Source organism: Mustela nigripes, chromosome 2 (assembly GCF_022355385.1).
Source record: "Mustela nigripes isolate SB6536 chromosome 2, MUSNIG.SB6536, whole genome shotgun sequence".
NCBI lineage: Eukaryota > Metazoa > Chordata > Mammalia > Carnivora > Mustelidae > Mustela > Mustela nigripes.
The window spans coordinates 162533129-162543216 of NC_081558.1; the positions used below are offsets into that span (position 1 = coordinate 162533129).

The window sequence follows — 10088 nt, forward strand, 5'->3', positions numbered from 1 at the left end:
CTCAATGTCTCACAAAATAATCACTAAATGGATAAATTAAGAGAAAACCTTTCTCATGTATCATAGATTTTCAGTGATAAACAGAAGAAAAAGTGGTCAAGCAATTTTCACTCCTGTAAACAAATATAATGAGCTGATTCTTTTTCAGGAAGTCAATAGTTCTATTCAAATTAAGCAAAATATATATAGTACTTATCCTTTTATACTTTATATCATATATTGATATTATGTGATTTCCAACATTATTGTCTGAAAAAAAGGACTGCTTCTTTTTTTTGTATCTTATTAACTGTGTATTCCACTTTTTAATATTCTCAGCAGTTACATGATTTGTGACCACTTTTGCCCTCAGGAGCATATCTTAGAATTATGCATTTGTACCTTTTATCTTTTCTCTCCCTTTTATATCCAATTTTTAATTTCCATTATTTTTTGAAAACTTATTATTTTGTCAAAGAGCTTACTCTGCTATATTTGAAAAAGACATGCCACTAATTGACAGCATTTTCTGTTAGGCAGTAAATACACTGAGGAGCAAGATCAAAAAGATTAGAAGCCAAAAAAATTTCAGTTTTCAGGTATTTATAAGGTTTTCCTATAACCACTTTCCTTTTATTTTATGCTTACAGATTTATTTGCCCCTGCACATAAAAATTCATCTACCTTATTTACACTGGAACACCAAACACTATCACCTTTTATAATATCATTCCAACTTATAATATTTATGTAATCATTTTCATCAGGCAGTCAGTCAACCACTAAAATTAAACTCCTACAAAACTATTCCAGTGTAAATGGACAGCATAAATGTAATCAAATCATGCAGTGGGACACTGACACACTGACCACTAGGAATCACACATCTGGAAAGTACCATTTGGAGCAATTTAGGCACCTAGGAGCTGCAGAATGCATGGATCCCTCATTCTCTTGTCATCTCTGTGGAAGTGTCTTCTTTGGTCAAGCTTAGCTGGATACACCACAGAAAATGTCTGAAAATTGTGTTGGGAGCCCTGTAACTTGTGTATTAAATTAAAAACATGCAGATTCTTAACCACTGAATGCGGAGACACAAGCCAGCCGTGCAGAATCAGCAGGTAGCTCCCTCAGCATCTGAACATGCATTTTGAGGAAAGGAAAACCTTGAGGTTGATTTAATTGAAGGCACAGTTTCAGTACACTCACACAAAGGAAATAAAGTCACAATTTTATTACTTACAAATTTTAGAAACAGGGTGATTTGAGGCTCAGTGAGCCTGGAGAGGGACAGTCCTCTATCCCAGGTAATGAGAGGTGGAAAGAAAGAGAGCAGGGTAGCAAGGCCCTGGTACTTTTAAGGTGGTTGTGGTGGAGGTCATTAACTTTACATGGGCTCAATTCTTAAGTGGTTATTTTAAAAAGTGACCCAGGAAAAGCAAAGCAGCAACTTGTGGCAGGAATCCCAAGCCAAGGTCCTTATCCGAATGTCCAGACTTGGTGTGATCAGGGTTGTTATATGCAGCAACTCCAAATAGCACTTTTCTCGTCATAGGAAGTGAAGAGGTAAAGAAGCTATGATGTAATTACTAGTGGGGAAGAAGGAATGTTCCTGGGGGAAAATAAGGCAGTTGATCCAGTATAATTTCCTTGTAAACAAAACTGAATCTCCAGGCAAATAGACTGAGAGTGTATTTCAGGAAAAGAATCTTTACCTTAGGAATGCCTTGAGTAGAATGTCCATGATTTGAGATTGCCTAATGTAAACACACCTCAAATCTAAAGATTTATGAACCATGTCTCTCTGGAGACCATCACATACACTCTGAGGTGAGCCTCGAACCTCACTAGAATCTTTCTCATACATTATTCTGAGCTAATAAGTGTGTGTCCAATGCAGAAAACAAGAACTGGGGAGTCGTGCTATATATACCAGATTTTTTCCTTATTGTTTCCATCCTCTTTGATTGCTTGTAGTGTTGAAATTATTAGTCAAGTTTGGTATTTAGTAAGTTTTTACATTTGAGTTTGATATGACAATCTGTTCCTTTATTCTACCTCTGAGCCTTTTTAATTTAACATCCAAATACACACACACACACACACACACACACACACACACACATTTTAATAATACATAGTGATGAAATGAAACTACAAAATTTAGGGACACCTGGGTGGCTCAGCCAGCTAAGTGTCTGACTTCTATTCAGGTCCTGCATCAGGTTCCTTGCTCAATGGGGAGGCTAGTTCTCCCTCTGCCTAGTTGCTCGCCCTGCTCTCTCTCTCTCTCTCTGCCAAATAAATAAATAAAATATTTTTTTTTAACTACAAAATTTAAAGAAAGAATAAAGAACAGAGAATTCAGGATAATGTTTAGCTTGGTTAGGGGAGGTAAAGGGTTGGGTCGATAGAAGGGCAAAACCAGGTGTTCAGAAATAGATTACTATCAATATCTCACTTTTTCTTTGGAGTGTTGATTTCACAGGTACTTACTGTATTATCAAAAATAACTATTAAGTTAAAATCACAATGAGATATCACCTATTAAATGGCTATCATCAAAAGGATGAGATAACAAATGTTGGCAAGAAGTTGGAAAAAAGGGAGGAGCCCTTGTGCACTTTGGTGAGGATTTAAATTGGTGCAGCCACAATGAAAAACCGTATGCAAGTTCCTCAAAAAAATTAAAACTAAAACTATCATGTGATCCAGCATTCCCGTTTCTGGCTATATAGCCAAAGGAAATGAAAACAGTATCTCAAAGAGATATTTGTTCTGCCATGTTTATTACATTATTTACGATAGTCAAGATATGGAAACAACCTAAGTGTCTGGAAACAGATGAAAGGGTAATGATGTGGTAATGTGGTATATGTATACAACAGAATATTATCCAACTAAGAGAAAGAAGGAAATACTGCCATTTGCGACAACATGGATGGACCCCAAGGGCATCAGTTGGTATGACAAAAAGACAAACACAAGACAAATACTATATGGTATTACCTATATTTGGAATCTTAAAAGAAAAAATCCACAGTCAGAAACAGAGAGTTGAAGATGGTTATTTTCAGGAGCTGGAGATATGAGGAAAATAGGAAGGTGGTAAAAGATGAACACTTTCAGCTATAAGATTGAATAAGTTCTGAGGATCCAATGTAAAACATGGTGACAGTAGTTGATAACACTGTATCATTAAATTTGCTAAGACAGAACTTAAATATTCTCAACAAAAAAGATAAATATGTGAGGTGATGAATGTGTTCATTAGCTAAATGGGGGAGATTTTTTCACAATGTATCCATAATCAAATCACCACGATGTACACTTTATGTATTTTATAATTTTATATGTCAATGAGTCCTCAATAAAGCTGAAATAAAATGAAATAAAATAAAAAGAATGGAAAGAGAAAATAGCTACTTACATAAAGAAAGAAAAAGTATCAGAAGTCGACCCACACCTGTACCATTATATAGTAACAGCCTAATAAATCAATGAAGTAACTAAGTAGAAACAGACATTTCCAGAATCACCTACAAAAACTATGATGAGATATAAAAGAATATGTTAATTAAATTTTAATTCTTAATATTTAGTATAGTAGCTACTATTTGGTATGAACTCCTTTTATTAGTGATTTAATTTAATGGAAATGAACATTTAAGAAGAAACTATCATATTATAGGAAAAAATCAGGGGCATCTGGGTGGCTCAGTCTTTGGGCATCTGCCTTCAGCTTGGTTCATGGTCCCAGGGTCCTGGGATTAGGCCTTGTCTTGGGCTCGCCTGCAGCCTGCTTCTCCTTATCCCTCTACTTGCTGCTACTACTTGTGCTCACTCTCTGTCAATTGAATGGAGAGAATCTTAAAAAAAAAAAAAAAAAAAGAAAGAAAAGAAAGAGAGAGAGGGAAGAAAAAAAAAATCAGAGGATGGGGAGAATATGAACAATGTTCCTCCATCTTCACTCAAGTTCTTACAATAAAGTAACATGTTACAATAAAAAACATTTATATTGAAGCAGTGGACTTCAAGTTAAATAGGGTAAACTGACTAAACATATTCACTTTTGTCCTCTCTGTAGCCATCACTGAAATATAGTAATAATCTGGCATAATTTATAGCACTCAGTGTTGGCACCTCAGAAAAAAAGACCACTATATCTGGCATTTGGGATTACCCTCATGGATATCCTTTTTGCTAATGTACGTAGATATTTGAATATAATATTGCCCCAGTCTGGGAGAGAGAAAGACACATAAACAAATATATGTTTAAATAGTAGATTCTGTAATAAAAGTGTGATCTTGGTGACAGAAAGTTTTTGAGATAAATTAACCAATAAATTCAAGACTGCTGCATAGACACTAAAAACTACTAGGCTCAAATAAATTGTTCATCTTATAATGAACACATAAAATTTGATAATTAAATAGGTAAACTGGAAAAAAAACCCTCACTCATAAAGATGTTGGGCAATGTACAAAAGATATCAACAATAAAGATCAACTTTACAAAACAGAATTAACATAAAAAAACTACATACATAAATAATCACAATACTCAACATTTGCAACAAATGTGGAAAATGTATATTTATGGGTTGCCAATGGCAGAATACAGTCATACAACTTTTTGGATGAAAATTTAGCAGTATATTTTTTAAAGCCATGGAATCACTCATACCCCTTGATTCCAGAATCTTACTTTAGGAATCTTATTTTATAAATATAAATTATTTCAATGTTAAGTTAAATAAACCTGTTGAAATTTCTAAAGTAACCACTAAAAGAATAGAAATCAACTACATAACTTCCAAAGTACTGGAGGAACAAGAAAGCAAAATTAAATATAATTCAAAAGTCATTTCAAAAGAAGGCAAGACAGCAGGGGGTAATGAATATTGAAAAAGCTGGGCAAAAGGAAGGAAGGATGGAAGGAAGGAAGAGAGAAAGAGAAAGAGAGAGAGGAAGGGAGAGAAAAAAAGAAAGAGAGAGAGAAAGAAAGGAGGAGGGAAGGAAGGATAGAACAAAACAGGATGGTAAGATGGCAGAACAAATCCAAGTGCATCAGTAATCAAAGTAAATAAATTCCACTTTAAAGTGGTATCACAAAGGTCTTATTAAAACAAAATCCAGTCACATGCCATATACAAGAGGTATGCTTAAAACAAGAGCAAAGAGAGATGAGAAAAGCTTAAAGATGAGTTATATGAAAGAAATGCCTAGCTGGAGATTTAAAAAGGTCAGTGTATAAAGAAATATACCTTTCTAAATTTGTAATTACCTATATGTCCATGCAAATAAAATTATAAAGAAATATGAGAGAAGGATAATCAGAAATTTCAGCACAGTAACCAATTCTGCGTCACTCATGGTTACACTGATATTGAGGTAAGTAGTGACACCTTTACACCTATTGTAAAGGAATAACAGTTATATGGACAAATGTGAAGATACAAGCAATAGTTACACATAGTTTTAACAGTATAAAATAAGTGTGTAAGAATGTAAAATGTCTGTCTTTACATATAACTGGAAAATAATTTCAACCTACACCTTATTCCATAGAAATCATCGAAACAATATAAGCTGAACACTGGACGTGGGAATATAGATGAGAGATTTCTCCATTATTAAATAGTTAGTGAACAGAAAGCTTTTAGAGTATGAGAATAAATTTTGCTATTAATTTGTTGGCAGTTGGATTTTATGTGACACAGTTGTAGTCACTACAAAACAAGAGACCTAGAATTTCCAAAAGCAGAAAATGACAGCCCATAGTTTAATAATCTCCACAAGTTTGAGTCATAAATTTTCTGGCATAACAAATATTGATACAGCTTTTACCCAAGCTTAAGTTTAAAATTCCCAGCATAAATAGTCCAAATTGAACCAGACCAATTTAGACATATAGGACACAAAACAAGAGATTGACCTTTCAGAAAAGAAATGAAGTGCTGAAATACAGATATTTAATTTTTTCATCATTAGTATTTTAAACTAAATTTTAAATTTTTAAAATTTTTCCTGAAAGCTTTTACTTAAATATAATTAATTCCTTATAATGGCATTTCCTCTTTTTGGTGGATGGCAAAGAGCTGTTTTCACTTGAGATATATAATCAACTGTATTTTAATACTAACCATGCATCTATTCAACTACAAATTCTTAGACAGGATAGGTATGTTTATTCACTTTGCTTATACTAAAAATGCTAGGGAATATAAAGATCCAAAAGATTCTGTGAACCTATAACTAAAAATAAATACTTTCTAATGGGAGTATGTAGTTTTGTGGTGTCCATTACTGAATTCTTTATCTAATCGAATCTTGGATGGGTTAGGTGATGAATTACATAACTAAATTTAGGGTTTGGGGTGGTTCTGCATTATTCTGTGGAATGTAGTTGCAAGCATTTTCCATTCAGTATTATTACTTTTGTACTTATTTGTCAAATGTGTGGACTATGACCCCTGTTCTAAGTTCACTGTAGTAAAATCTTCTGAAGGATAAAAAATATTAGAAAGTTCTAGCGGAATAGTACAAAATGTATAAAGGCCCTTCAGTAATTATGCTATAATTCTGTTGGGAAATGCAATTCTATTACAGGCTCAGTTTTCAGAGAGTTGTTTACCTTTCTGCGAAAAAAGGAAAACTATTCCTTTCAGTTAAGATCTTTTTTGTTTTCGCATATACTCAAAAATGACTAGGATATCCTGACATGTTTTAAAGAAGAGAAGGCACATTACATGTACACATACACATACCTACATGCACACTGCATAGATACACATATATCTTTATGCTCTGACAACATACTCTGAAACACCTCAGTCGCCATTTTCATTCCCAGAAGTGAGGGTTCAACAGCTTACTAAGGCTCATGGAAGCGTAAGGTTCAACAGCTTACTAAGTCTGAAAAGGGATTTCTAGCGCTCAACTGAGCTTCCAAATGAAAGTGTGAAGGTTAGTAGGATTCTCATTTTATTTTCTGAGAAAGATTCATGACCACATAGTACAAGTCAATCTCACCCGGGATAAAAATAATTGCTCTGTATTTACTCACTGAGTAACAGCACAGAATCAGTTCACATACTTCCTCACCAGCAGGAGAAGCTTCCAAGAATCCTGATGGGCCTAAACATCCTGTAAATAATGAGAATCTTCACTTGGACTATGACAATTATATTTGACTTCCATTTTGGGGGGGGGGGTCAAGATTACTAAATAGTACTTGGATGCTCCTAACCAAAATACAGTATCAAGGATTCATTTATTCATCTACCAGAAGTTTCCCCTCCCAGTCATTTGCTGATTACCTTTAGAAGACAAATAAAATTCCCATTTTACATTTGAGGTAAGGCGTGTTCTTTCAGAAGACAGGGATGACATGTATGAGCTTTGAAGATCTTTTTCAGTGTGATAAGTCTACATAGTACCTATAATTCCCCAAGATTGTATCCTACCAGGGCTACCCTTTATGAGGATGTAATAACAAGGCATCCTGTCTGATAACTAACTTATGCTATAAATAAAAATCTTGAATTTTTTTTTAATATAACAGTACTGCCATTTCCTAAGTTCTGGATTCACTAATGACATTCTGATAACTAATTCTGTTAATTTCCCAGACATTCTGCATGACCAAGACCAACTATTCAGAGATCATGCCCATCATATTTCAACTGCATGTCAAACACATCAAAAGACTGAAACTACTAAAGAAACCTCAATATATCTTTTAAATATTTATCTTTCACAAGAGTTAATATATAACAAATGTAAGTCAAACTTATTAGACTTAGTGGAGAGTCTTGTCAAACATTTAAGAACTACGTGTATCTGTAAGCATTATGAGATGCTAAGATAATATAAAGGGCAGGAGATTTGGGAACCAAACCTGGGAAGAATCTGGCTGCCTTACGGGAGACAGTTTATATGATTTTACTGAGCCTTGCTTTTACTCATTTATTAAATTAGATAACCTCCGATTAAATGAAATAGTACATAGAAATCAAGGGGCAAACCATAGGCCCTTGACAAAATGGTACCTTTATTAACAACAAAGACAGAGGGTGTGTTCCTTTAAGAATGGATAAAGACAATTATGATATGATCTCACTGATATGAGGAATTGGAGAAACAAGACAGAAGGTCATAGGGGAAGAGAGGGAAAAATGAAATAAGATGAAACTAGAGAGGGAGACAAACTATAAAAAAGAGACTCTTTCTTAACCTCAGGAAACAAACCGAGGGCTGCTGGAGGGGAGGGGGCTCGGGATGGGGTGGCTGGGTGATGGATATTGGGGAAGGTATGTGCTATGGTAAGAAAAAAAAAATAAAAAAAAAAAGAATGGATGAAATCAAATACTTAGCATTGTACAATCTTAAATTTGCATGCCCTTTACTTATGATTACTGGAGAAAAGCACCTGCCTTCCAAAAAAAAAAAAAAAAATCCCAAACTAGAAAAAAATAATTATAGAGGGAGACCATAATTACAAGTATATAGTAGATGAAAATAAAAACAAGATTTAAATGGCACAAATCAGTTCCATGTGGGGGACAAGGGGAACAAAAGAAAACAGAATTCAGAGCAAGTTACTGTCCCAGAAAAATTGGACAAAAAGCCCGATTCAAACTAACGTCCCAAATATAGGCACAGGTGTAACATACCTCTCATAATTTTACCTCATATATTGCTTCCAAACATTAAGGAAATGAAATTCATTCCACAGTTATATGCAAAATTGTTCCTCATTTCTTCTCACTTGTGTTTTATATTTTAAGATAAGTATTTAACATATTGGAGCAAAAAGATGAGTGAGACTAATGCAGATATCAGTGAGTGAGATTTTAATAGACACACTGCAGGTACTGGGGGTATGTACAAAATGAAATCTACAGATACAAGTAGCACTTGAAATAAATGCTGTCTTGATAAAGATGTAGTGTGAAATTCAGCTGGACAATTAAGAAAGGATATTCCATACAGTACAACCAATGGCTCAGGACTAAGCTGGCTATAATTCTCAGCAATGGGATTAATAACAGTGAGGGATACCATTGCAGGTTAGAAGAAATTCCTCCACAAAGATGACTCTTGTGGCTTTAAAAGCCAACAAGATACCCACCACATAGAGATGGTATAGTTAATCCTAATGGCCAGTCCTGTGAAGACAACACAATCCTTATAATATTAGGGATATTACCCTTAGATGTTTTTGTGAAACTAATGACAGTGAAATTTCCTACTAACATAGATAAGAAAGGTTCATTTATACTTGAGTGAATCTTTCTGACTGAATTAAACTCCAGAAACTCAACCACAACTGGGAAAATTACAATATTGTTAATTTGTTGAAGAATGTCAGTTCTACTTACTCTGAATACCTGAATTGAATTTGAGTTTCTTCGTTCATTTGCTCATTTATTCAACAAACTTTGACTGAGTTCCTATCGTACATCAGGCCTTTAGAAAAATGCTAGGGATCAGAAGAAGAAGAAGAAGAAGAAGAAGCAAAGTTAACTCTTATTAGGAATTGAGCAAAAACCCAATGCTCAAAAAGACAAACTGGCAAAATACTGCTTTAACACTTTTATGTCAAGGTGCAGGACCATTTCTCTGTTAAACATGTCAAAAAGAAAAACTACACATGACAAATAGATAAACTAGCAATAATATTCAATTCCTACTGATTAGCTTGTAAGAGACATAAAACATGAGAAAATTTTCAAAATTTACTATAATGTAAAATGCATAAAATATCTAACCAAAGTAGTTACCACGCTAAGTTTTATCACCAGATCATATAGCATCAGTGAGATTTATTATTTAGTTAATTATACTTTGAGACCAGTCCAACTCAAGAATATAAAGAAAGCATGGGGCTAATAATACATTTATGTTTATACAAAAATTTTAAAAATTTTTAAATAAATAAATAAAAAGAACATAAAGAAAGGTGGTGTATATCTTCAATGTGTGAGGAGCAGCAGTAAATGCCCTATTCTGGAAGCAGGGTGTCACCAGATTTGAGGAACGTCAGTGAATTACATTGTTAATAATGCCGTGTAGGAGTTTGGAGTTCTCCAGTTTTAGAGA

General features: G+C 34.0%; 1 long non-coding RNA gene across 1 annotated transcript; it reads right to left on the reverse strand.

The window, feature by feature from the left end:
* Positions 1-3686: 3686 nt before the first annotated feature.
* Positions 3687-9462, reverse strand: LOC132010206 (uncharacterized). The gene is made up of 3 exons (XR_009402194.1): positions 9368-9462; positions 7051-7130; positions 3687-3848 (listed from the first exon to the last, which is right to left on the reverse strand). It is a non-coding gene; the product is annotated as an uncharacterized LOC132010206 (long non-coding RNA).
* Between the last annotated feature and the right edge of the window lie 626 nt (positions 9463-10088).